Source organism: Pinus tabuliformis, chromosome 9 (assembly GCF_031772625.1).
Source record: "Pinus tabuliformis cultivar Carrire ecotype Pingquan chromosome 9, CPIR1, whole genome shotgun sequence".
NCBI lineage: Eukaryota > Viridiplantae > Streptophyta > Pinopsida > Pinales > Pinaceae > Pinus > Pinus tabuliformis.
In genome coordinates, this window is record NC_142307.1 from 788,163,117 (window position 1) to 788,186,670 (window position 23,554).

The window sequence follows — 23,554 nt, forward strand, 5'->3', positions numbered from 1 at the left end:
ACCCTTTCAGGAGAAAACACGACTAGAAGGTGAGTTTGCTCTACTCTCTTTCTCTGAATAGAAAATGGCTACAATTAAAAATATGTAAAGCTTGTGGCCTATGGGCTACTAAAGCACACAAATCCTCTTTATATTCTATTCATATCCCTCTTGGATACATTGCTCATCTATGGAAAAAATGCACTTGAAAAGAATGGAACTCGTTTTCCTCCCAGTGGCCTAATTATAACACAATATGATAGCCTACTAGTGATTAGGTTTAACTCACTCAACTCTTAGTGAGAATTAAAATATCGACTCTTCTAGAGTCTTCTACATCATGACCACATTCCTATCACATTTCCCATAAATAATGTGGGTTGATATTGCATCTTGTTAAATTATGATGGGAAAAACAAGAAGGTCAACTTCTGAGTAGCATAACTTTTTCATACAGACTCTAATAGAGGCGCTTATTGCATTTTTGGAAAGGTATTTGTGTGTAGAAGAGGAAAGAAGGTTTCATGATAAAGAGAAAATATTTTACCTTGAAAAAAAATGTTTGATGCCTCAAAATTCTTCTAGAAGGTTTCATACCCTAATTTTTCAAACTGGGTCCCATCAGTAAAAATGGTCTTGTTAGATTATTCCTCCAATTTTTCCACTATAAAAGAATCAATATGGATGAAAAACAATATAATGCTCCAATTTGGATCATGACTACCCATTTTGGGAGGCTTATAGTCCCTAAAAGATTTTATCGAATGAGGTGAGGAATTTTTTGCTCCACCTTCTCTCAAGTGTACCATTTAGCCTTGCTTGGAAGCTATCCTTCCAACCTAATCTACCAAATGTCATGTTTCCTCCATATTATATTTTTGGACGTCTTCTACAAAATTGTATCGTCTGTGAACTATTCTTGAAGGTAGGACTTATTCCTCTTCCTAATCTAGTATGGAAGGCTCATATAGTTTAAGATATTCTACATTCAAAAATGAATAAATGAAAATATATGAGGGTAGACCGAGTCTATAGGTGTTATCTCTCACCTCTTACAGTATCTTGAAAGGACCATACTATAAAGCCTTGATTTTCTTACCATGACCATATAGCCTATCCTTGTTCAATTGTAACCTTACTTTGTCTCCCACATTGAATGAATTCTCTATTTTGTGCTAATTTATACAATGTCTCCTATAACTGTATATGGATTTTCCTGATCTTTTCTACAAATATTTCTTCCCTTAAGGCATACCTTGTAAGATCCTCCCTCACTCGTCATTTCCCATGTGCAATATCAAAAGGTGAAGGTGGAAAATATCCAAAACGTGTTTCAGATGGGGACTTACTAGTAGAAGTCTCGTTGACTAAATTTGTCTGCCCATCTTCCTGTGGATGGAATTTCATAGACCTCTTCAACTTCATGTCTGTTTTCTCCCACATTGTAGTCCATACTGTAATAATAAATATTGTTTCCCTATTTGCAATGATTCTCCTTGGTATCCCAAAGTGTACCCAGACCTATCCAAAGAGAAAATTTGTCACTTCTTGTTTGTTGATGGTGTTTTTACAAGGCATAAGAACAGACATCTTGTTGAACCTATCAACTACTATGAATAGGTAGTCATGTTCCTCCTTGGTTGTTAGTAAAACTATAAAAAAGTCCATGTAAATTATTTCCCAAGGAGGAGTGGGTATAGGTAAGGAATGATATATAATTTGTTTCCTATTTCTAGGCTTGTTGGTACAACAAAGCATGCATCCTCTAATGAACCTAGCTACCTATTCTTACATCTTGGGCCAATACACATAGCTCTACAAGTTTTCCACTATCTTCCCTACACAAAATTTCCCTACAATGTTGGAGGTGTGAGCCTCTATAATAAGTTATAATTACTCACACTTAGGATCACATAAGTTATCTATCCTATAGAGTAACCCGTCATGGAGATGGTAGTCAACTATTTTGTCACCATCGTGAACATGTCTTTGGCTCTACAACTACTAAAACACTTCCTTGAAGTTCCCATCCTCTAAATATGCCTCTATGTATGCATCATGGGTGAATGGATCCATGTGCATCAGAGTTCCCAAAGATGTGATCTTTGATATGGGTGGCCTTGAAAGCATGTTAACCAACTTGTTTGTGTTTCTCTTCTTGTACTTGATCACTAAATGAAACTACTGAAGAAACACCATCCACTTGTAATTGTTGGCATGTTGTAGCTTAATCTAGGCATACAAGTACTATAATGTCTAGTGATCTATGTGGATTACTGTCTCCTTTCCCATCAGATAGTGTGTCCACTTATTCACAACTTGCACCAAGGCATAAATATCCTTGTTATGGGTAGGGTATTTAACAACTTCCCCATGAAATAATTTATTATGGTAGGTTATAGGCCTTTCTCTCTACATAAAGACCACTCCCATAGCATACCCACTCACATATGTCTCCACGTCAAAGGGATACTACAAGTTCATTAATGACATAACTAGTACTTGAACGGTCTTCTTGTTTAGCTCCTCCAAGGCCCTCCACTAACCATTTCCCCACTAAAAACTCTTGTACCTTTTATTATGTTGTTGAGTGGTGCTAGTACCAATAAAAATGAGGTTATGAATTTCCTCATTTACTTTGATGCCACAACAAAAATCATAACCTCAGAAAAATTGATATGCACTGGCCATTTCATGATGGCCTCCATCTTGCCAAGATATATCTTTAGTTCTCCTCCAACAATCACATACCCCATATATACCATATACTTCTAAGAAAACTCTATTGATATTTTCTTGCAGGTGATTCTTTAATGTTTCCAACACTTGTGTCAAATGTGAGATGATCTCCTCCCAAGTAGCACCATATACTAGTATATAATCAAAATACATAATAACAAATGAACCTATAAAAGGGTGAAATATATCATTCATTAACCTCATAAAGAGAGCTAGTACATTGAATAGGATGAATGGCATGACCAACCACTCATACAAACCTTGCTTGGTACAACTTCGTGAAGTATTGCACTTGCTGAAATTGATCTAACAAATCATCTATTCTTGGTAGGGGGTAACTTTTCTTTAGCAAGATTTTTTTCAATGCCCTGTAATCTATACACATTCACCATATCTCATAATTATTTGGCACAATGATGATGGGTGACCCGCATGGTGATGTACTTGGTCAAATGACACCCCATTCTAGTATCTTCTGCAACTATTTCTTCACATCACTTGCTTCTATAATAGACTTTGTGTACAACCCATACTTGGTAATGGGGAGTTTGGAAATAGAAGGATCGCATGCTCTACTTCCTCTTGGGTAGTAGCCCTTTAAGCTCCTGAAACACATCCATATATACTTGTAGCAACTCTTCTAGTTATTGTTTTTATTTCTTAGTAGATTCCTTTAGGGATTCCTTTTCCCTTGCTAAATCTTCTATAGAGTTATTTTATCTTAAAAATAGTGAAACATACTTCTTGCTAGAACTTATCAGTTTCTTGGCTTTGTTGGCACTTACTAGTGAAAAGTTTGACTTGTCTTTGTTTGCATTAATGGGGAATGATTTTCATCCTTAATGAGATAATACTAGTTGGATTTCCACATGAAGATTATATTTCACATGTACATCTAAGGAATTCCAAACACCATTTCACATACATGATGGGGAACTACATCCATTTCTACTTTATTAATAAAATTACACTGATAGCAAATATAATTTTGCATTATTTGGTTACCTTTATCTCTTCATACTTGTTTACCCATCCTAATGGATATGGGATTGGGTGATCACAAACTTCCAACCCCAATTTGTTGATTATCTCTACTTCAATGATACTTTCTTATGATCTTGATTCAAATAGAGAATCAATAATTTTCCTTTTAACCTATTTCTTTATATGAAAGAGCATGGTATTTTTTGTTTCTTCCTCTTGTTGAAGGCTACTCAGATTCACATCCTTCTGAACTAATGTAAAGAAAATCTTCTCTTCCACATCTAAGATGCTTTCAACTTAGTTTTTGGAAACATTGGCCATGAGATTATTCTAGTTATTGTCTCTTTTCTTCTTTTGGTTAAGCTCCAGATGCCACTTCTTATACTTCTCCCTTATATGACCATCAATTTTACAATGGTTGATGGGATATTTTCATTTTTTTGCTATGGTTGTCATCTTTTTGTCTTTCCCCCTTTACACTTCTTCTTCCCCTCCTTAGATTCGTCCTAGTGCTCCTTTTGTTTTGATCCACTTGATTTCCATTTCTTCAGACTTATTTTCTTCAGGAATTGTGCTTGTAGACAAGTCACATCCATACATATAGGATTGAACAACATCACTTGCTTCCACAGATGGTGATGTAGAGCCCCTAGATACTTGAGGAATATATATAGGTTCTTGGGGAGATACCCAACATTATGACCATCTTTATAAATTCTATGGTGTACTCTTGTACATTATGCATAAGAAATTTTAATAAAATATAAAATACAAAATATAAGATAAAATTAATTAATCCTCTATGCTGGTCCTAAAATAATTCCTGAATGACCTGCCTTCAAGAATTTAGCTCATAGTTCAAATATTTTTCTAGAAATTTGCATTAGGTGATGTGGGACAGAAAAAGGGAAAATGATTGAACTCGCAAAAGACAAGAGTGACACATCTCTAAAATAGAAGCAATTTGGGAAGTAAAATACAAATAAAATAACCATAGGGATGAAGTTGTTGAAAATAAAATGCTGGAAGTAGAGATGAGAATACTACAACAAAATTAAACCCAAGTTGGGACCATGACCATTGAGAAAATTACAATCGATGATGATGAATAAAAAATAGAAAAAAATATACTAGACAAGGATACTACTGAGGTAAAAGATAAGAAAAATTCTCTAGAGCCTTCCCAAGACCAAGAAATCTTAGAACTATCAATCCAAAGGATTACTCCAGTATAGGGTTCCATCATCCTGTAAAGTTTTATCTCCTCTATTCCTCTGATCGCCAAGAAAATATGTGCAACACCTTGGATCATCCTAGGGATATTGAATATGAATTCATCATCCTAAGCAAATATTATTACAATAAGTTCAGGAAGGTTGTCATTCGTAACATCTCGAAGAGGTGAAATATTATAATTGATGGAGAAGATGATGATACTTTAGAAATTCCAGAACAATGGATTATCTAGAGTGTTGTTGGGCAAATAGATCAACATACCACTATGAATACAACCTCAATTCATAGAGCCATGGAAACTACTAACAAAGCCACTACTTAGAGCCTACAAATGTGGAGAAATTGAGTTAGATAGTAAGGTTGTTGTAACAATAATTAAATGAGAAAAAGTAGCTTTTCAAAGCTCAAAATAAAGACAAATTAGAAAAATAACACATACCACTATATGAGTCCCTCAAAGCTCAGTATGAGGAATAGACATCGTAGCAGGGGGAATATCATCTTAATGAGCTAAATAAGATAAAGGAGGACCAAAAACAAGAGATCAATGTTAGGATCAGCCAAATGCAGAAGACACAAATTGATGTTCAAGTGTTGAAATCTCAGGTTATAAGAGTAAATAATGACATGTAAAGAGAACATGTCTCCATTGTAGACAAGTTATAGTGGATCCAAAAATTCTTTGTCCAACTTGACTACACATTGCAGGAAGTCGATATTGAAGGTCACAATTATAAAAATTCCAACACAACCCTTGGTGAGATATGAAATTGGAAAAAGGAACTAAGGGATACACCTGATTCATTTCCCAAATTGAGAAATCAGTAGAAGAGGAAAGACAAGTCATTGATAAATGTATGGAGATTAGAACACGAGAAAGCTAAAGTGACAACAACTAGAACTCTCAAGATGACCAAGAATATGTGGGATGTGGTGACAAAAAAGTTAGAAGAATGGGGATTACAGACTCTAGGAGTATTATCTAACCTTGGTTCCACTAGACGAATACTGGACAAGATCAATAAAGTTCAAGATGCAATAGTCCCCAGGATTGAGTGAATGCAAAGGGTGAATGAAGATTCAATAGAAAAAATTCATCATCGCACCCACTGGGGAGGAAACTGAACTCCATTATTGCGCCATCAGAATGAATACCAATACACAAGACTTCGCGGACCAAACATTAAGAACCAAGCGAAAATTACATAAGGTTGAAGACCCTTGTATTTCTAAGATCCTGAGCATACATGCCTCTTGTAAGATGAATTGAAAATGATTCGCAATGGAGAAGTCAAAAAGTCCTCATGGCACTTAAGTCATTATTGGCCAAGGGCAATTTTTGTAACCTCATTGTGCATATATATAGGGGAAAGTTTTTTGAAAAATAAGAGATGGGAGGAGGAAAATGGAAGGCTACTGTAAAGATTGAATTCCTTTCAGAAGGCCCAACTCTACAATATTTTGTAAATGAAAGCCTCAGTCTTGCTGATCAATACAATTTTCTTTTACAAGAGATAAGTGTATCATTATTTTTGGTGCAATGCATGCATTCAATTTTTGAGTCTTGTATTATTTACATATATGTATGTAAATGTCCAAGACTTCATAAGTTTTATTAATCAATAATTTTTCTCTATGTTTGTGATTGTCACTTAGTCAATATTTCAAAAACTATACAATCCTATTTTTCTTATCTTATATTTAAGTGAATAATTTTATTTATTATGTTTAAACCTCATTCAATCCAACAATAATTTTCCCCTATCCTCTATCAATCAATTTAAAGAACCAAATTTGCAATATAGAGAAGAATGTTGCTAATGATAAAGTTGCTAATTTAGACAAGAGTGATTTTCATCCTCTAAGCAGTAACTAGGCCCACATACTGGTAGGAGGTCACTGCACCAAATGAAAGGTGTTTAATTGGGATTCACGATCAGGTTTCCTCCATTTTTTACGACATTCCATCAAAAGTCACATTTCACCTATTAACACCTTGTTCCTTCTCTGGATCTCTCTCGCTCTCTTCCCTTCTTTCTCCATCTTCCTCTCTCTCCCCCGCTGCCTTTTCCCCACTCTCTCTCTCTCTCTCTCTCTCCCCCCCCCCCTCTCCCTCTCTCTCTCTCTCTCTCTCTCTCTCCTCTCTCTCTCTCTCTCTCCCTCTCTCCCCCCTTTCTCCCTCTTCCTCTCTCTCCCCCACTGCCTTTTCCTCTCTCTCTCTCTCTCTCTCTCTCTCTCTCCCCCCCACCCCCCTCTTTCTCCCTACTTTTACTCTCTTCCATCCATCTCTCTATCTCTCTCTCTCTCTCTCTCACACACACCACTTGTTGCCAACAATAAAAGCAGGAAAGGGAGTGGCTTTGGACATAACATAAAGCGAGTGAATGTGGCTGAAAGGGCCAAATGGAAGAGGGAAATTGTGACCAATGGGTATACCAAGATGCATGTACAATAAAATAGGTAGAAGCCAAGGGGATGTGTGAGGTAGGTTGAAGGGGTAGGAGGAGAAGAGGCGAGGGAGAGAAAAAGTAGAGAGGGAGATAGGCGAGACCAAGGGAGGAAATAATCAAAGGTTGGTATGAGAGGGGAAAAGGAGGAGGAGGTTAGAATGGTTGAAGGATAAAAAAATGAAAAAAGGAGGAGGTTAGAATTATTAAAGGTTCAAAAAATGAAAAAAGGGAGGAGTGAGCGGGGAGGGGATAGAAATATGAAAGGGGAGAAGGAGAGAAGCTAAGGGAGGGATAGAGGAGGAGAGGGGTGTGGTAATATATGGAGGTGAGAAAAGGAAAATTTATGGTGTCTACGGGAGGGGAAATAATGGGCATGAATTAAAGGAGGGAAAGACAATGAATGGTTGGGAGAGAAGGTGACAGGAGAGGGAATTTGGATGGGAATTGAAGGAAAAAGGTGAGGATGGAGAAGAGATGGATATATGTGAGACTAGGAGATGTGGACATGAGAGGATGATATGAGAGGGGAAAGGTGAAGGGGGTGAGAAAAGTTGAAGGGTAGATGGGTAAGGGATGGGGAGCATTGGGAACGAAATATAGGAGGAAGGATCCAAGGAGGAGAGTTAGGCAAGATGAAACGGGAAAGGAGTGAAAATGGTGGATGGATTGGGGAGGGAGATAGGTGACACAAGGAGATAGATGAGACTAAGAGACATGGACATGAGGTGTTGGAGTGAGAGTGGAAAATGAGGAGGAGATGAGGAGAGATATATTTAGGTATAAAAGCACAAAATGCTCCTAGAGCATGTACTCATCTGATTAAATATTTTTTTTTCATGTTATAGTGACAACTCTAGCATATGTGTTTGATAAGTTGGTTTTCTTGGATATAGGTTTGAGATGATGAACATAGTGGTTTAGGTTGCAAATACATTAAAAATTCCATTTTTAGAATACCTCTCAATATCTCTATTATTGAACTTATAACTTTGTTTAATATATCTTTGTCTTGTTTAAAGGAGCATAGCTCAAGTGGTTTGGTGAATAATTTGTTTCCTTGGCTACATGGGTTGAAGTCTTTAGAGACATGTTGTAACTAGGTCATTTGTGGCATTTATGAAATATTTGAATTTGGTGTAATAGTGGTAGCTGATCTTTCAAAGTTATTGATTCTCTATAAATTCTCATTGACAACTCTAGCGTACGTGTTTGATAAGTTGGTTTGCTTGGATATAGGTTTGAGATGATGAACGTAGTGGTTTAGGATCAAATACATTAAAAATTCCATTTTTAGAATACCTCTCAATATCTCTATCCTTGATTTTATTTCTCTGTAGGGTAGAAAACTTTGTTATTAAAGAAACTACAAGAACATATAGTTTAAGCTATGTAGATTCCAAATATATATATATATTTTTACAAAAAATGATATTGTTTACCATGTTAATATATTTTTGTCCTGGTTAAAGGATCTTAGCTCGATTAATTTGGTGAACAATTTGTTTCCTTAGCTACATGGGTTCAAGTCTCGAAAGACATGTTGTAACTGGGTCATTTGTGGCATTTATGAAATATTTGAATTTGGTGTAATAGTGGCCTCTCTCTCTCTCTCTCTCTCTCTCTCTCTCTCTCTCTCTCTATATATATATATATATATATATATATATATATATAATATATATATTTATATTTGTTCACAAGAACAATTTGTTCTTCACAATTGTACAATTTTTATTACAGAAATTCCATCCTATAAGTACTCAAAGTTACCATTAATAGAAACATACAAATTATGTTTTCCATGGAAAGTGACATACAATTATTAGAAAATTTCAAATTTCACACCGTCATATATAATTTTTTTTAATATAAATTATATAATCATAAAGCTAATTTATTTTTTTACATTTTATATTTTTACTCACATTCAAATTTATTGTAAAAGTACATAAAATCATCCCTCCAAATTAACATATTGCTAATTTTTTGTGTTTATATTTGCATTATCACTAACTTATCATGAGAAAAAAGCATTACCTTACACCCACCTTAAATGCAATGATAAGAAAATGAGGAGAAAAAATGTTTTTTGAAAATTATACCTAAATACCCAATAATGGTGGAGGTTATACAAGTGAACTAACTCTTCTACAATTATTTTAGTTGTTTTAATTTTGAGTAATGTTTATAATTTCCCTAATTCTAGCGTTACTATGAAGGAGTTATATAAGAGTACACATTAAAGGAGTAACTAAACATTGATCCTCAACAAGTAGGTGTTTGGGAAAAACATGGGTTGAAACATCTACTATGAGCAATAAAAGGTAAGGGTTTTCCTGCCCATTAAAAGATATAGGATTTTTTGGTCATATTTTGTAAAAAATAACATGATATATGGAGTTGGAAAACCATAGTAATCAAAAGGTAGTCTTAAAATAGTTTAATGAAGTCAATATATAGTCACAAAAAATTGTGCCACGTGGTTAATTTATTAGTCCTTATAAAAAGTAAGGAGGTTTATATTAAAAACTCTAAGACTAACCAACATTCAAAATACTTTAGAGATGAAATTGAAAGTCACTTTTATCATTATCTCGTAATAAAAAGTAGTGTACGTAAACATCACTATGTCATATTTTAGCTTCATGATATATAATATTATAGTTTTTTCATATACATACAAATAAATAAAATAGTAAAAGAAATTCATACTAATATTGTATCATGTTCAATATACACTAGTTATTATTTAGAAAATTAGAATAATATACTCTTCTTGATGGAATATTTCACTTTGGTGGATGTCACAAATTCCTTAATAACCTTTATTATGGTTTTATGCTTTATATCGAGGAGACATCCATATCGAAGAAGTTGATTGCTGGGAAAAATTAAATAACTTTTTTCTAAAGCTTTAACTATGAGAGAATTTTAGGATTTTCCTTGGAGTTGACCATAAAGAAAGAAGTTGAGGGATATTTCTTGGAGTTGACCAAAAGGAAAGAAGTTGATCCAAAATGGATTCAGTTTTGTCTCTGGATCAAAGTCTTCAAATGCAAATGAAAGTGGAACCAAGTCAACGGTCAATGGTCAACAGTCAACGCCTACATCAGCAGGACACGTGGCAACCCGAGAATGAGTCACGGGTTCTGGATGATGTCAGCAGAGAAGGTGACATGGCAATTTGTGATTGGTTCACACGGGCCAATCCGGTGCTGACACATGGCAGCCTGGATTTGCCCAATGTTGGCATGAAATCCCAATGTGGCGGATGAGAAAGAAATTTGGCAGACTGCTAAAACTAATGGAAATCGCAGGGAAGTGGTGATCGTCCGATCAGAGGAGATCAACGCATATCACATCAGAACACACAAGCAGGTTAACGTTATAAACAAACATGATGTGGTTATTAAAAATAAGTTTAACTTCTTTGAGTTCAAGTACGAAAATGGGAAGTGGTATCTCGCATATCGTAAAGGTGGTAAATGGTTTTTTGAAAATTCATGTGATTAACCTCAGCGGGCGACACGTAGCATGAGAAAACCACTTTTCTCGCACGCTCTCGATCTGTTATCGATCGTGCAAGAATCTGCGCGATTGGATGGGTCACATCGATGGTGGAGATCGTCCGGGATAGTTGGCGAGCGGGTGACACGATAGCCGTTGGATCAGATGGGACAGATCGACGATGGAGATTTGGAGGATATGATAAACTTGTATTTATTTTGGTGTCGGGATTTTCGTCGGAAAAAGGCCGGACGTGGGGACAACCCCACGACCATCAGTCCTCTGATTTTATGTTATTTTATTATCCCACATTCACCGCAGATTGCAACTGCATGTGGTATATTAATACCATATCACCGAAAGATAAAAAAACGATTATGGTTTTGGACCATTCTAGGGGGTCTGGAGGTCACAGTGGCCAAATATGGTCAAGTTTATACTCGTTTGACTTGAAATTTCGAGCTGAACACAGTGGTGAGATCCATTTTCTTATTTGAGACTCTATTTTTGAGCTCATACCTGTAACAACAATTTGAAGACAAAATAAAGAGGTCAGCACTGGAAGCGAAAGGACTAGGAGACGTAGCCAGAAAGTCTGGTGAACTCCTTTATTAAATTTGGTTGTGTTGATGTGTTTGAATGTGTTTTCAAATTGTTTATGTGTTTATGTTATTCGCAATCTTTTCGATCTGTTGCACTAAGTAACATAAGAAAACTCACACATAGTCTATAATACCTTTTCATTAACGGATCAAGTGGTATTAGAGAAGCAAGGTTTTTAAGGTTTGACAAGTTTATGTGGAGATTTGAATGCTTACTAGGTTGAGGCTCGGACGAGGTGAAGGTGAACTTATTGAGGTGAATCTAGAGATTAGAAAGGTCTTTTCACAAAGAAGGATGGCATATGAAACTCCACTTGGGTCATAATCCCAATTCTTGGATAGTTTCATGATGATACGTGCAATGGTAGAAGAGATGTATAATGAGTTTAAAAAGGGTAAAGGTGAAGGCACTTCATCACCTAAACCAGACAAAGGAACAGAGGAACCTTTTCTTTTTGTTCCTCTAAATAAAGAGACAAGGGAAAAGCTTCCTCCACTATCTCCTCCATCATCACCATCATCGTCATCATCGTCTTCTTCTCATAAAACTAGTTCTTCTAAAAAGAAAAAGAAGAAATCCTCTTTGATCAAATTAGATGTAAAATTTCATTTGTCTATTTATGATGGAGAACTTAACGCTTAAAATCTTGATAATTGGATAAGACAAATTGAAGTATATTGCAGGGTGCAGAAAGTTGTTTCAGAAAGGAAGAAGATCCAGTGTGCTAGGCTTCGACTTAGAGGAACCCCACTTGTATGGTGGGAAGGCAAGACACAAGTAGATCTCCAAAAGCATGGTAAAATCATTTCAACTTGGAATGAACTTGTTTCTTCTATTAAAAAACAATTTTATCCGTTGGCTTATATGCAACAAGAAATGATGAGTTGGCAAACACTATGTCAATTAAAAGGTCAAAGTGTTCAAAGTTATACTCAGGAATTCTGTAAGAGAGCTTTAACATTAGGCATATCATTGGACTCACCAGAGACATTGTTGAAATACATAGGTGGTCTTCATAGTTATTTGAGGCATACCATACTTATGTTTAATCCAACTAGCTTAGATGATGTATCAGTTCAAGCAACTCATCTAGAAGCTAGAGGCAAAAATGTAACCCAAGATGTTGGGAAATCATCCAAACCTATTGAAAGCAAGAATAAAGGCAAGAAGAAACTTAAATGGAAGGAGAAGAAAACAAACACTATGAAGAAAGATAAACCTTCATGCACTCATTGTAAGAAGGAAGGACACGATGAGGCACATTGTTGGTCATTGCATCCGGAATTGAAGCCTAAGAATTTCGGGGGTAAAGAGCGAAAGAATGCTGCTGCTATTCAAAAGGACTTGGGGTCAGATTTAGGTGACGAGACAACTGTTACAACTGCATGTATAAAAGGTAAAGATTCTAAAGAATCTACAAGTACTTCTTTGCATTTTGTTGATACTGATAATGATGAGAGGAAAAGAAATGAGCTATTTCATATTAGAGTCATTTCTAAGCATACTAAAATTGATACATTATTTGATAGTGGGTCACAAGTTAATTTGATTTCTGAAGCAATTGTAAAGAAGTTTGGTCTAGAAACAAAACCTCATAAAAATCCATATCCATTAGGTTGGGTGTGTGATAAAACTAAGCTATAAGTTACGAAACAATGTAAACTTCGTTTTGCTATTAGGTCAAAGTTTGTAGATGAGGTCGAGTTAGACATAGTCCCATTAGACATATGTGGAATTGTATTAGGAAGTCCATACTTGTACGATAGAAATGATATATTCTATCGAACTGAAAATAAGTATCAACTCACTAAGGATGGAACTGAATATATTGTAAGGGCTCATAAACTCAAAGATAATTACTCTCTCATAGATTTAGGATAGATGAAAAGAATTGTAAATTGAAGTAAACAATTTTTACTTATGATTGTAAAAGCAAAGGATATTGATAAACCTAGTTAAAGTTGTTTCCGATTATGATATTCTATTTCAAGAGCCTAAAGGGTTTCAACCCAAGCGAGAGATAGAACATGAGATTTATTTGCAGCAAGATGCTTCACTACCTAACATTGGAATGTACAGGTTATCAGCGTTAGAGAATGTAGAGATAAAGAAGCAGGTATAGGAGTTTCTCGATCAAGCGTTTATTCGACCAAGCACATCACCGAGTGGATCACCTATTGTGTTAGTGCGAAAGAAAGACGGTTCGTGGAGAATGTGCATTGATTTTAGAGCATAAAATAAAATCACAATAAAGAATCATTATCATCTTCCTCGTATTGATGATTTGTTAGATCAGTTAAAAGATGCAACTTACTTCTCTAAATTGGACTTGCGAAGTGGCTACCATCAGATCAGACTTGCAGAACAGAATGTATGGAAGACTGCTTTCAAAACGAAGCAAGGAATCTATGAATGGATGGTTATGTCTTTTGGCTTAACTAACGCTCCAACTACATTCATGCGAGTCATGAATGATGTATTTAGACCATTCATTGATGATTTTGTAATAGTCTATTTAGATGATATTCTTATTTTCAGTAGAACATGGGATGAACATGTAAAGCATATAAATCATATTTTAGATGTTTTGAAAAGAGAAAATCTCTATGTAAAATTGTCAAAATGTGAATTTGGCAGAACATCTTTGAATTATTTGGGTTATATTGTAGGGGGTGGTGAATTGAAGATAGGTCCCTCTAAGGTCGAAGTCATTGCAAATTGGCCTAAGCCCAATATTGCTACAGAAGTTAGAAGTTTCTTAAGGGCAGTGCAATATTGGAGAAAGTTTATTTCTAACTTTTCTTTGATTGCAGCTCCTTTACATGCTTTGACAAGTGTGAAACAAGTGTTTCAGTGGGGAGGAAAACAATAGAAAGCCTTCGACACATTGAAAGAAAGAATCAGTACAGCGCCAGTACTAGCACTGCCAGATATTCAGCATCCATTTGAGATCGAGACAGATGCAAGTGAATATGCCATGGGGGCAGTGTTGATGTAGCACAGAAAGCCTATATGCTTTCATTCTGAGACATTCACATCAAAGTAGTTAACTACCCTACACATGATAAAGAATTGTATGCATTAGTTTAGAGTGTTAAAAAGTGGAAACATTATATAATGGGTAAAGAAACAATCATACATATAGATCATCAACCACTACAATACTTACACTCACAAACTAAATTGCAACAGTCATGACATTACAGGTGTATGGGTTTTCTACAACAATTTCATCTTGTTATCAGATATAAGAAGGGCATACATAATAAGGTTGCAAACATGTTATCAGGACCAATTATAAATTCATCCATAATACTTAAACATAATTTGGTAATTCATGAAAGTTACATCGAACGATATGCTCAAGACACGGATTTTAAGGATGTATATGCAACTTTAAATCATGGCAAGCAGGTAGAAGAATTGGATTATTTTATAAAGGACAAAATCTTATATCATTTGGGAAAGTTATGCATTCCACAAACTGAAAGAGTTAATATAATTCGAGAAGCACATACTTCTCTCATATCAAGTCATTTTGGTGTAAGTAAAACAGTTGCACAATTACAAAGATTATGCTATTGTCCACGAATCAATGAGACAGTTTCTAGATATATTAAAGAAGTATAAGGCATGACATGACAAGCATAGAGTTGAGCATAGTTTTAAAGTTGGTGATCAATTCTGGTTATACATCAGCGAAGAAAGACTGCAAGGGGAAGGTAAAAAGTTGAAACTAATTAGATATGGTCCTTTCAAAATACTTGACAAAATTGGTGAAAATGCTTTCCGCTTAGATCTACTAGCTTATATGCAAATCTATTCTGTCGTAAATGTTGAAAACTTTCACTTGTATGAACCTTCATTAATTGAAGATCCCGAAGAGTAAGGTCAGCTACCTTCCATTGAAGATCTTTTACCCGAGTATCTCAATGAGCTATAAGAGGACATAGTTCTTGACAGGAGGATAAGGACTTCACGATGGGGAAATGTTGAGTATCTTCGAGTTGGACTCAAAGGTACAAATCCAAGTAAAGCACGATGGATAGAGATTGGAAAAGTGAGGGAGCTTTATCCTCACTTACTCGACAGCTAAAACCAACTTTTAGTGGACCAAAAGCTTCCAGTGGGGAGGAGTGATCCAAAATGGATTCAGTTTTGCCTCCGGATCAAAGTCTTCAAATGCAGATGAAAGTGGAACCAAGTCAATGGTCAATGGTCAACAGTCAATGCCTATGTCAGCAGGACACGTGGCAACCTGGGAATGAGTCACGGGTTCTGGATGATGTTAGCAAAGAAGGTGACGTGGAAATTTGTGATTGGTTCACATGGACCAATCTGGTGCTGACACATGGCAGCCCGAATTTTCCCAATGTTGGCATGAAATCCCAATGTGGCGGATGAGAAAGAAATTTGGCAGACTGCTAAAATTGACGGAAATCACAGGTAAGTGGTGATCGTTCAATCAGAGGAGATTGACGCATATCGCATCAGAACACGCAAGCAGGTTAACGTTCTAAACGGACGTGATGTGGTTATTAAAAAGAAGTTTAACTTCTTTGAGTTCCAGCAAGAAAATGGGAAGTGGTATCTCGCGCGCCCTAAAGGTGGTAAATGGTTTTTCGAAAATTCACGTGATTAACCTTAGCGGGCGACATGTAGCACGAGAAAACCAATTTTCTTACGCGCTCTTGATTTGTTATCGATTGTGCAAGAATCTACGCGAGATTGCGCAATAGCCATTTGATTGGATGGGTCACATCGATGGTGGAGATCGTCCGAGATAGTTGGCAAGCAGACAACATGATAGCCGTTGGATCAGATGGGATAGATCGACAGTGGAGATTTGGAGAATATGATAAACTTGTATTTATTTTGGTGTTGGGATTTCCGCCAGAAAAAGGCCGGACATCGGGGTCGATCCCATGACCGTCGGTTCTTTGATTTTATGTTATCACATTATCCTACATTCACCGCAGATTGCAACTGCATGTGGTATATTAATACCATATCACTGAAAGATAAAAAAACAATTATGGTTTTGGACCATTCCAGGCGACCTAGAGGTCACAGTGGCTAAATATGGTCAAGTTTATACTCACTCGAAATTTTGAGCTAAACGCAGTGGTGAGATCCATTTTCTTAGTTGAGACTCTATTTTTGAGCTCATATTTATAACAACAATTTGAAAACAAATTAAAGAGGTCAGCACTAGAAGCGAAAGGACCAGGAGACATAGCCAAAAAGTTTGGTGAACTCCTTTATTAAATTTGGTTGTGTTGATGTGTTTGAATATGTTTTAAAATTATTTATGTGTTCATGTTATTCACAATCTTTTCGATCCGTTGCACTAAGTAATATAAGTAAACTCACCCATAATCTATAATACCTTTTTCATTAACGGATCAGAAGTTTAGAGATATTCTTTAGAGTTGATCAAAAGAAATTCAAAACATTCAATAGAGGATTTACATGCATTTTTGAAATAATTATCTAAATATAAATTTAGACATTCAAAATTTCACTTTTTAGCCATTAGAGGTGCTTCACAAAATTATTAAAATAATTTAAACTAATAAATTCATAAAATAAATTCATAAACCTCATTGACTAGACTCTAAAATACTTTTCAAAGTCGTTGAAAGTAGACTATCAAGATTCATAAACCTCGCCCATTGTAGTTCTAATATTTTTAATGAAATCATCATACCATATTAAAGGGTATCTATCTATTTTTAGAAGAAAAAAATGCATTTAGTATTTAATGCCATATATGCCTCAATATTCTGGTTTATAATGAAAATGAAAAACGTAATTAGGAAAAATTCAAACCTGGACATTAAGTCTTATTTTACTTATTTATTTTTTATAACCCAACCCTTATACTAGTTATAGGAAACACATTTTACTCTGGGATTTTAGTCATTTACTTTTAGTCTCAAGGTAATTTGATCCGCATACTTAAGTATAGTAGGTGAATGTATCATAAGGAATTTTAAATTAGTTATAAAATTGATTGGAATGATGTTTTCTTTCTAAAGATTCAGCTACGGGTAAAGTTCATGAATTTTTCTTGGAGTTAATCGAAAGAGGTTCATGAATGGTTTAGTGTTACATTCAATGAGTATTTTAGGTATATTTTTCATTTTTGAAATTAATAATTTTTTATATATAATTTTTATCTTTAAAATCAATATTCAACTATATTCTAATTATAAAGAGCAGTTTTTTCAGTCGAAAAAAGGTATATCGAAAGAGAAGTTTATTATTTGAGTATGGTCTTAATTTAAAGTAGTTTAACATATTATTAAAAAATCTTAACTACTAGAATTCATAAATTTGGTTTACTATAATTTTAATATTCTGTTTTTTATAATATTATTTTTTTATAAAATAGTTACAAATATTTTTTTTATTTAATCATAAATTTAATTCATAGTCTTTTTTGGATAACTCGTATAGATGTTTTTACGGACGATGAGTTTCAAAACCTTAGTCTGACGATGAGACTTACATTCAAACATAATTTAACAAATTAATTATATTAATAATAAAAATAAATGAAAATTTTATAATGATATAATTTAAAGTAATTCAACAATAAATATTTAATATTAATGCATCCAACTTTTGTCCGAAAAAAATATTCATATTTATTTTTTAAAATCCAACCCTCATATTCTCGAAAAAAATAAAAGAAATGAAAAAGGAAAAGATTTTATCCTAAAATTCGGGAAAAATGAAAAAGGTAAAAACCTATTTTATTGTATAACTAAATTTTATAATAATCGAAAAAAATAAAAGAAATGAAAAAGGAAAAGATTTTATCCTAAAATTCGGGAAAAATGAAAAAGGTAAAAACATATTTTATTGTATAACTAAATTTTATAATAATTTAAAAGCTGAAAAATGAGAAGGGAAAAAATATATTTTTTTGTATAGCTCAATTTTATAATAACTTTCAGTATTCTATAGTGATAACTAACCATGGAAAAAATATTATATATTTTACATTATGTTAGGATTGCTCTTACTGAACTGAAATTGAAAATATAATTATGACATTAAAAATGTTAAAGGTTATATTCCACTCTAAAGCAATCACTAAAACTTCAGTGCAGTTATTTTCTCTTTTTATTTCTGGCGAATCATCCTCTTCTTTTGGTTACCCTTATCCTTGAACGCCAATCAAACAATCTGGCATCGGCCAATCGTTAATGAACAACTTTGACAATCAACTTTATTCTAACTCCTTTTAAGAATTTCTCTCTGATACTCAGAAGCAATACACAGTGTTACATTGCTATTTATTCTGGTTTAGTTGTTGGATACACAGTTTTACATTACTATTTATTCTGGTTTAGTTGTTGGAGTCACGATAATCATTACACTAAAGACACATGGGCCCCAACACGAGCCCAGCGAGGAGCCCAGTGAGCCTAGTGTATTTCGAACTCAAGACCTCTGGCTCTGATACCACTTGTTGGAGTCACCATTGCCGTTACACCAAAACCCATAGGTTTTAGTAAACAGAGACATCGCTAGATTTAAGCACATGCCAGAAACACACGAAGAGGGTTGACCTTCTTTACCACCATTAGCGGGGAGCCCACATTAATTTTAAGCATTTTTAGAGTTATCATTGTTAGAGTTTTGAAGCTTTGCATGGCCCTTCATTCTGGTTTAGTTTGTCATTGTCTAACCACTGTATTTTGGATTTTCAAGAATTTTTATCTGATTAAAACCCTAACATAATTTTTATAACTGATTACATATTAGATTTTGGTTATAGTTGTTAAGTTTTAAAATTTGAGGGGTTTTAGGAGTTTTTGGTAGTGTTGATCTATTTCCTAACAAAAACCATTTAAACATTTCCATGATCGGATTTCCCAAAAAAAAAAAAAATCTCGCTACATTACAATGAGTGAAAAATTTGCTTTGCAGACAAATTAAATTTGTGACCTGTTTACACAACACCATATTGAATATTAGATATTTATTTCAACCACTTGTATCTGAGGGAAGAAAGTCACACTCATGTTTTTTGCTCAGTAAGATTACGCATATACGATGGGAAATGATGGAATATTTTTGCTCACGATATCCATTTCACGCTTTGCGAACGAGTTACTTTCCAGCAGTGCCTTCTTCGAGTTTACCAAATTCTCCAGTTTTAACGAATTTTCCTGACTTTTAATGATTGTACGGTCAGATTCTGGTCAAAAGAAATCAAAACATCAGATGGTTAGTGAACATCATAAGTTTTTGAAGCTGTGTTTTTATGGAAAATTTAGGTGGGACTTGGTAGTAAAGAGCTTTTTTTGCGCTATATTTAGATATTGGCAACATATTAACAAGGAAACATATCTTAAAAATCAATCACTTCATGAATGGATAAAGTTTGGAACTAGGGATCCAAATTATGTCTCATATATCTGGAATTGTTTCATGAAATTGAAACATTGGCTATTTGGTAATCTACGCTAGGAAACTGGATTGGGAGCTATAGTGGAATTGGCCTCGACCCAATCAGGGGTTTTCAAGAAAATCATACTCTACCTTTTGCTATCATCAGGTACCTCCACAACAAGGGTATATATTTCCTAAATCAAATTTAGATTACTTATGATCCTATTTATCTATATCCTACTTGGATAACCTCACGTGATTTGGGATTAATTGGAGAATTAGCAGAGATATGGGATAAGTATGTAGTTCATTTATACTTGGTTGTTATAACATTAATGGATAATGTTGACTATTTCAAATGTAATGGAAAATTAATATAGTGTTTGATTTTTGTTGAGGAGATTTACAGGTTTATTTTTCTTTCTCAACAGGGTTCATTGGATAAATCATGATACAAGAAAGTATGGTCATGGAATATGCCCATGAAACTCAAATGTTTTAGATGGTTGGTTTGGAAAAATAAGATTCTAACATGGGAGAATTTGTGCAGGAAGGGCTTCAACTATCCTGGAAGATGTAGTATGTGTTAGGGTGATAACGAGAATGTCTTACATTTATTTCTCAAGTGCCCTCATGCCATGCCCATTTGGATAATTTTATTACAGATATTCAAAATAAATGTGGTTAGGGATTATACATCTATTGAGAAATTCCTATTGGTTTGGAAGTCATAATACAAGGAAGTTAGAACACTTCCTTTCTATAATTTTTGGGGCATTTGGTTATGCAAGAATGACTACATTTTTAAAAATATTCCTTATGACATAATTGGAAATTGCAAGTATTTGTGCATACTTCAAAGAATATGGACTTGTGGCAGAAAAGGAATTACATTGGTACAAAATTTTTTTATTGAGATAGTTATGTTATTGGTTTTTTTTGATAAGGTAACACAACTAAATATATGTGGTAGTGAGACATATATTGTCATAAATTCTAATATTTATTATCTTTTCAATTGGAGTAAGGGTTGAGATCATAACATTATATGGATTATTATTTTGCATTATGATCATAGGCCCCTTTGGTAGCCTACCAAGACTGCCCAAGATTCTCTTACTCGTCCACGCGCTGCAACTCAAAACCCTTTTCAAGAATCCCTTAATTCTTTATTGCAAATCTAATTACTCAAAATACCTTCTCCATTATTAATTTTTGGAGTGATTCCCACTTATATTCCAACAACAAACACCTTTCCTTTTTAGTTTCATAAGTCATAACCTCCCCTTACAAACTGACATGATTCTGACTACTTCAATCCTCCCTCTCTGTTGGTGCGATTTCTCGTAGCTATCTCAGCGGGCTCCTTTATCAAATTGAACTCTCTTTAACATTCACTTTATTCCATCATAATTCATTGATGAATTAAAATTTGTTTTAAAGCACCTCACTGGACATCATATATAAGTCTTAGTGGCCCCCACCGGAATAACTCAGAGGTTAGCTCTGGCTATGAGGTCGTAGGTCAGATCTCTTTTAAACAATGATCACCAACGAGTCTAGAAACCTGACTTCCTTCTTGCCCGAGCGGTCAACTGGTTCTGACAAGGTTGGGGGTTAGAATCTCATTGAAGTCGGAGGTCGGAACATAATTCATTTTCATCCTACTTCACTGCGCTTTGAATTAGCTCGGCCCCAACTCACACCTTCAGTAATTTAACGAGTTCACAAAATATCTTTAAAATAGTTTAGCAGGTTAAAACCTCAGCTAAAGTAAGTTTTATTTTCATCTAAATGGAGAATATTGAGGAAGAACAATGTGGCATTGGGATTGCATGGTTTACAAAATATAGTCTTCTTTTTCGCTTTTTGATGTATTTTTTGTTATGATTTTTACTCTAAATCCCACTAAAAGGTATTGGAACGAAATATTTCAATAACAAAGACAAAAACAACCAAAAAAGTATTGGAACGAAAGATTTCAATGACAAAGACAAAAGCAGGTCCAATTATATCTAAGTGATTATTTGGATCAACAACAAGTTGGAACTTGTGAGCTTATTCACATGAACATTTGGTAAACTATTCATTATTCCATCAGAGCCAGCAATAGTGACCAAATTTTCGTTGGGCGGAGATTATGTCGGGAATTTCTGGTTATTCCAAACAAAATACAGTGGAAAAATCCTCTGTTTCCACTGTTCAGAATTTTCTGATAAATTCTGAAACAACAAAAATATGAACAGAGAGTAATACTCTGTTTTCTGATAATTCAAAAACACAAGAACAGAGCATAAAATAATACTCTACTTTGCCTCAGGATCAAAAACTGATCAAAATAATACTTTGTCTTTGACACAGAAAAATACTCTGTTTTTAACTCAGAAAAATAGAAAAATTCGTTCTCTAGAAACGGTGTTGCAGCAACACAGTTTTTTTTCAGTTGCTGTTCGTGGTGTTGCAGCAACGTAAATTTTTGACGTCAAGTATTTTTCGACTTACGGTGTAACAGCAACAGGAAATTTTTGACAAAATAACTTTTGGTGTAACAGCAACGCACAGAAAGAAACTTCTATTTATGAAAATAAACCAACAGGTAAAACTAAGTCTTCCTCACGTAGAGAGATCTTCACAAAATATTATGCTAAAGAGCATCTTCCTCTTGACAGAGGGATTACAACAGGAACGCTTCAGTTCCACAAAACAACTATCTCAGAAAATTTCAGCACTGCTGTGCAATACAAAAAAAAACTCTCTTGTTCTACACTGCTGTGTGTTACAAAAGGACTTTCAATCTATCTATATTTTTCTACACTGCTGTGTCTGCATTTTATAGTGCGGGAAAGGGTCTTCACCGCCTTAACTTGCTGATAGAGTTTCTGCTGTTCATAATTAACAGATTTGATCTCTTGCTGTATTTCTTGAGTCGGTGGTGATGAAATCTATGGCTGATAAATGCTGTGTCGGCTCGAGGCTGGTTCTTTTTCTGTTTCAGTCGTTCTGCTCATTAATACGGTTGTTGAAAAGTAACGGTGTGGCGCTGGATCTGATCTTCTTCCTTCTGGAAACACAAAAATAATTAAAGAGTGAAAAGATGGTAATGGCGGTGATTTAAAAGATCGGGAAAAAATGTGGGGCGTCGGATCACGACAAATGAATAAAGTAGCTGCTATTGTTCTGTTTACTTCAGTTGAAATTATAATTTCAACACTCCCCTTTAATTTCAACTGCTGGGTTATCAGTCATACCCAGAAGTTTCCTTAAAAACTCAAAACTTTTCTGATCCAATGGCTTTGTCAGAATATCTGCAACCTGTTCCTGAGTCCTGCAATGTTGTAAAATGATTTCTCCATTGTTCACCAATTCTCTGATGTAGTGAAACTTTGTGTCTATGTGTTTCGTTCTCTTGTGGAATACAGAGTTCTTGGATAATGCAATAGCTGAGCTATTGTCACAAAAAATAACTGTTGCTGTTGCCTGCTCCTGGCATAGACTTCTCAACATTCTCCTCATCCAAACCGCTTGACATGCTGCTGCTGTAGCTGCCACATACTCTGCTTCTGCTGTAGACAATGCCACAATTGGCTGTTTCTTGGAAGCCCATGAAATGGCTCCTGAACCTATGTGAAAAATGTAACCAGATGTGC